General features: G+C 37.7%; 1 pseudogene; it reads right to left on the reverse strand.

The window, feature by feature from the left end:
• Positions 1 to 6540, reverse strand: part of LOC107672527 (ADAMTS-like protein 2) — a 14846-nt pseudogene extending 8306 nt beyond the window's left edge.
• Positions 6541 to 6765: the final 225 nt, after the last annotated feature.

The following is a 6765-nucleotide window of genomic DNA, read 5'->3' on the forward strand; positions in this document are numbered from 1 at the left end:
GTGAGACCCTTGGGATATGTTGTTACTATATTTGGTGTTTTTTTTTCCCTAGTTGTCTTTTATATTTATATCTTTAAGAATATTTAATAATTTTATTATCTTCATTATTCATCATAACTTTTAAGCTAATTGAGCAGAATCATTCAATTTGAATTCAAAGCCTAACAGCCTTGAATTAAAAATATATAAATCATAGAATTATATAGTTCTATAGTTTAGATCTATTAGATCTATTCCATTTTTATATATTTACATAAAAACATTTAATACAATCTCAAATTTGATTCCTCATGATATGAAACCCAATAATGCCAATAAATGAAATTATTGGAGCTACATTAAGGTACTTCTTCCAGAAATGTATTGACAAAACAGAGCAGATGTATAGACAAAAACGGATATTTACCTGTATACTGGACTTGTGTGTTAGCATCCTGCTCACAATTAATGTTCGCCGTCTCATACACTTCATTCGTTTCCTGGCCAGGCTTTTGTCCTTCCACAGCCCGTGGTCCAGTGGTCTGTATCTGGTTTCCCTCCATCTCAGGGACTGTCTTATCATGCATGCTCTCATTATGGTGTAAAACACTCCCAATCTCCACAGACACCAGACTGGATCCTCCTTGGGGGCCCGTGTAAATGGGGGGCTGGGACACAGAAGGCATAGAGTCCCTCATCACTGTGTACTCGTAGGTGATATAAGGATTTTGGCCGTTTTGGTTCCAGACCTTTGAGAGAAACGACAGTGACATGTCTAACAATTAAGAGACAATTAAGAGAAATATGTTATGATAATATCTAATTTTACACTTGATGGGAAACAAACATTCTGGACTACTCTTTCCCAGAGTTAATATTTATGGTGCACAAAATCATGGCAATAAAAGGGCACCGAGGTTGAAAAATGTCCAGAATACAATATTTCACTTTTCATCCTACATTCGTCCCATAAACCCAGATTTAAGTGAAATAACTGAGTCATTCCTCCTGGGACAATGCATCAGAATATTATGCAGAGTGAACCATTAGACCTTTGGCCTGCACTAAGTCAAAGCCATGGTTAGCCAGCCAGTGAGATTACCCATGAGCCCTTGGCGGCGAAGAGAGGACCACGGCTACAGTACCAGAACATTGATGGGCTGATCGATGGGCCCTTTTGCCACGATGTACTCGATCCCCGTCTCATACACATCAGTAGGCCGCCGGTATTTGATAATGGTCCCTGCTGCATGGAAGTTCTGAGGGGTGTCCACTTTATATGCACCATTGAAGAAAAAGTTCCCTGCTTGGTCAGTCACAGCTGGAAAATAACAAGGGTGAGATATAGTGATGGGAAGATTGGATGATTTTATTTATTCACTCGTGTGTGTGTGTGTGTGAGGAAAGGAAAGACAGATACTGTGAGCTGACCTTTGCATTGCAGAGATGATACTTTTTTGCATTGCCTGTGCATGTCATGTTGTCTTTACCGGTTGTTGTTTTCTTTCTTTGGAAGAAATTGTTTTAGTTTAGAATACAACAGGACATTTATTACACTCACTATTTTTTTTCCCGATACCTAATACATTTATGTTTAAGGATTAGAATTGGTTCAAGGAAGAAAACTAAAACCAAAAACTTTTTTTTTCAGAATGTAATAGAAAAGTGGTACAAAAACATTGAATTTGAGTAGGCTAACTTACTGTATGGAAGCCCAAAAAAATCATGCTAGAATAAATCATAATGATGACATAAAAAGTTGAAATTCTGAGATAAGAAGTCAAAATTGAAACAAAAAGTTGGATACAAGTATGACATAAGTGACATTTTTGTCATAATTATTGCTTAGTATCTCACAATATGATTTAGTATGCCATAAATTGTACATTTTATATCATAATTATGACTTAGTATGTCATAAATACGATTTTTTATCTTATAATTTAAACTTTATATAATTATGACTTTTTATCTCATAATTGTCTTTGTACAGCATGTCACAAAAATGACTCTGTCTCATGTTTTCATAATTACGACATTTTTATCTCATAATTTACTAAGTATGTCATAAATGTTTTTTATAATTTAAAATAATTACCATTTATCTCATAATTTTACCTTTTCATAATTACTTACTAAAGCATGCATTTTTTCTTATGTGGTGGAACTGGGATTTCATACTAACTAGCAAGCATATTGCTGTATTTTGCAGGTGGAGTGGTGTCAACGAAACCTTGTGCAAACATTTCTCATATCAAATTTATCTTGCAGTTAAATCTTACCGCCATTGTATACAGTAACAGATTGTTTTTATAATAGCTTTATAACATATATTATAAAATGTAATATGTGCAGCGAATGTTTTGTGTGAAAGCCACTGACCTTTGCTGTAGACAGTGTCTCTCCTGTGACATGACTCCTCCTCCACAGGTGCGTGTGCAGGCGGTCCATTTTGTCCACTCTCCCCACCAGTAGGTGATCACTTCCAGCCCGTCCTCTAGACTGTTAGAGGCAACACCCTCTTCCTTTGGCAAATAAAGAGTTCATTTAGAAAATCAACATTGGAGGCCAACATCTATGCTAAGAGCACGCTATAACATTTCTTATATTTTGAATCTTTGAAATAGAGTATTGCAATATATACCGCAAAAAAACAGTGTTTCTTGTTAACATAAATCTAATGAGACGTGGGTTTTGATTTATCATTAAAAAAAAATTGTTTTTTTAAACTTTACAAACCTGTCCTCTACTTGAGAGATTACCCAGAGACAGAGCAAGCGTTACAAGACCAAGCAGCACCAGACTGCTCTCCACATACTGGGCCCTTGACCAGATCCTCATCCTGTAGGGAATGAATATTTGGAGAAAAGAAACTGAATAATCTCTCGGAAAAGAGGTATGATTATGGTAGTTCTTTACAGATCTAAGCACAAGGTAGCTTCAGTTCACGTCATGTTCTAAGGATATCTTTGAATGGATGACAGTGAGTGTAGACTATACTATAAAAACCTTTATTTTTAATAGTGTAGATAAGACATGACCAAAGAAAATTAGGTGAAAATCCTGTTCTTTTTAGATGCATTTTTTTATTAAACCAAGCTAAATTGCAGTTGAGTTTTACACTATTTACTTTGATTTTGAGGACATTTTGCTAAATATCTCTTTTGACTTGACAATGGAAAAATTAAGTCTTTCATATATTGGTTGTTTCAAGTTAAATGAGGCGAGTAGATGCTTTTTTGTTTTGGGTGAAGCAAAAATGTTACAAATAGCTATTTTTTTGCACTGAAAATACACTTGGCTTAAAAAATATTAGGGGCACGTGCCCTCTCAGTTTGCATGGGCATGACATTTGTGTTGCCAGGAACACATGAAATACAGTGAAAGAAAGTATGAGATTCTCTAGCTTGTATTTCAAGTGACCAGTGATGCAACAACTTACATGCACATAGCTGCATTCAAATATATAACCACCATAAAAAAAAATCATCAAATCACACAAAGTTCTCCAGTTCTCCTGCATCTCATGTCTCCTCATCAGACCTGCACCTCCAATTAGGTAGGCTCCTTTAAAGTAAGCAAACTGATCGTCTCACTCTGTTTGCAGTCTGGCTTTTCCTGGCACTAAATATTGGTGACAGGTGTCTTAAACTACCCACTGGAGCACCTGGAGTTCATTATCCACCCTAGACACATGCAGCTGGAGCACTGCCAGCTCGCCAAACACTCGTCTCCAACAGACCACTCAGCAAGGCTGTGATGGGCGAGACAGACCTTACTCTTCTGAGCTACCCAGGCCACGAAAGAGAGTAAACACAGGCTAGCCCCCTTCCCCCCTCCCCTGGGGCCTCCGCTCAAGGAAAGAGGGGTGTTTTTCTTTCCCTGGCAGCAGACAGAAAGACAGCAGGGCCGTTCCCCATTTGGGGGAGCATGCCCTGTCTATGAGCTGGAAGCAGACTCATCCTTTGCTGGAAGAGCTTCTGGTCACAGGGACCAGACGCAAGGATTCCTCAGTTCTCAGCAGACTTCTCATGTCCACTGCCTTCAAGTGGAAAATCAATGTTGCAGCTTCCTATCAAACAGGTGAAGGATACAAACCCACAGCAGGAGGACAGTTAAGACGAGGTCAAGCATGCAAGTGCTGAGAAACCAGTGTCATAACACAAATTTCTACAGATGAAACTGAAAAATTGAGAGCAGATAATCAATAAAAAAACATTCAATTTACATTTATGAATTTGGCAGATACTTTTATCTGTCAAAGGGATTTCAAGCTATGGATTTGATCCTTTACCTTGTCCATTTAGACATTTTTGTGACTCATCCTATATTGATACTACTGATGTTATAACTGATATTACTTTCATACCTTTATCTACCTTATTTTTTAATGTGGAAAAAAAGCTGTTTCCCATGAATGTTTGAGTCTGCTGATTTATTAGTATTTATTATAGGTAAATTAGAAAAATAACGTGCAATAAACTGTAAACTATTTGCGCTACAAACCAATTTCCACTCAGAAATTGCTAGTAAATTTCACAATTACAAAGAAATGGCAAGTAACACATTGAATTAAGCTTAAAATTTTGAAGTAGAAAAACTGAAATATGTATTTTCTTGTAAAACATACATCAATAATCTTTGTTTTATTTACTTAGAATTTTTTTTTACAGTGTACCAAGCAACATCAAATGCATAATGAATTAAAATAACTCAAAAAAATAGATGTAGCTGACACCGGAATCCTTAGTTGCTCTCTGGATTACACAGCTGTCTGGAATACTTGATTCTGATTGGTTAATTGCAGCAATTAGTAGTCAGATATTTCCTAATATTCACGTCAAATTTAAGAAAAATTGTAGCGCTCCAAATAGAAAAAAAAGAAAAAAGAAATCCTTTTACTGCAGGTGTAATTCACCTCATCCATGGCAATACTATATATCATTCCAATTTTCTGGGTAACTTTCATGTCTGTGGTATCACACCACAGACTCACTCTTTATGGTTTCATACAAATGCAGATAGTTATCAACTCTAGTGAATATGACCTTGGAAAACTAAGTGTTTACATTACTGTAATACTTTTACAGTGTTCATCTTGTTGCTAGGCAAATTGTTTTGTATATTGTAATGGACAGTAATTTTTGGAAGTTTTTGGAGACTATACATCAAATTATAAAATAATTTCAAAGTAATCAAGATAATGTACATTCATTATCACAAAGAAGTAAATAGATGAAATAGAAAACTTACTTTAGAATTGTTTACCTTACTTCCAGAGCCCTGTACATGACATGCAAAAGAAAAAATAGATACCATGGCCATGAATTAAGAATTCATTCCTCCTTTTTAGTTAAATCATGGCCAAATTTTTACAATTTCATTCCCTTGTTTTAAATAATTTAAATCATGAGAAATAATTCTTAATTCATGGCCACAATATCTTAACAATAACAATATCTTAATTAAAACAAGGGACCAAAATTATACAAAGTGGCCACGAATTAATTAAAACGGAGGAACAAATTCTTAATTCATTGCCAAAATATCTCTTTTTTTTTCGCATGTCATATGCGGGGCTCTTTACTTTCTAGAGGCGCCATCTTTCTCATTTAGTTGCTTTGGCTCCTGTCCACACTTGAACTGCTCGCTGATTTCTTGTGGTTCTCCTCTTCCATTTATCATCCATGGTGATTTATTTAGGTGAGTAGCAATTTTTAAGAATAATATCAAATTCAATTTCCTCTTGACTTACACCTTGTCAAAACCACACATTCATTTTCTTGGGACTTTTCAAGTGGACACTTCAAAACATGACTTATTATAGCTAAATATATATTAACATACATATAACTGTTAATAACAAACAGTATGGCCTCACTGCAAAGCACCCCACACCACGCCACTTCTCCCCTGCCCCTCCGGAGGTCTGTGCACACCACTGCTGCAAAGCACCCTTTCTATGTATTTATACAGAAGTTATCATTAAAAAATGTACCAAGAACATTTTCTACTTTGTATTTAAAGCAAGTCTCAGCTGTTCTCTGCTGCTGGAACCAAACCCCAACCCCCACCCCAGGTGACCATTACTGTCACTTTATTTCACTTTCATCCAGCTCTTCGCTTCAGCAGAGCAGTTAACACTGTTTGTTTGGGTTTGTGTAACAAGTGTCTAGTCTGCTTGGCTTCCAATACTCTTTCCCAAAACATTGGGCACGATTCAGCAAAATGGACACACTAACACAGACACACACACACACACACACACACACACATTCAGTCCCACAGTAAATATTTGCTCTTACCTGCAGTCCAGGGGCAATGTTGGAGCTGAGTGCTGCTTGGACAGTGTGGGTGGTGCTGGTGGTGGTTTCTAATGGTGTGCTCTGAGGATGTGCCTTCTAAACAGGGTAAGGTGTGCTCCTGCATCCCTCCTCTCCCCCTTCCTCCCTTCCTCTCCTCCTCCCTCCCGCTTTCTTTCCTTCAGTCCCAGCAGGAAGAGAGTGGCAGCGTTTGGGAACGCCTACGTGACAACACTTTCCCGGCTGGTGCCAAGCTCATGGGCTGCCGCTGCTGTGTGGTGGAGCGGAGCCACAGTGCCACAGACTCAGCCAAGCTGCTGTCTACTGGTCTCCGCTCACAGACAGACAGGGAGGAAGTTGCCGTTTCCCACAGAGAAGCCCCCACTGTACCCCTCCTCATCACATCAGTCCATTCACCCTCCACACACACACTTTGTCTAAGCCAGAACATCCTCTCTTGTGTTTCCCGCTGTGCAGTAATACC

The sequence above is a fragment of the Sinocyclocheilus anshuiensis genome, unplaced genomic scaffold (assembly GCF_001515605.1).
Source record: "Sinocyclocheilus anshuiensis isolate Anshui unplaced genomic scaffold, SAMN03320099.WGS_v1.1 scaffold176, whole genome shotgun sequence".
Taxonomy (NCBI): Eukaryota; Metazoa; Chordata; class Actinopteri; order Cypriniformes; family Cyprinidae; genus Sinocyclocheilus; species Sinocyclocheilus anshuiensis.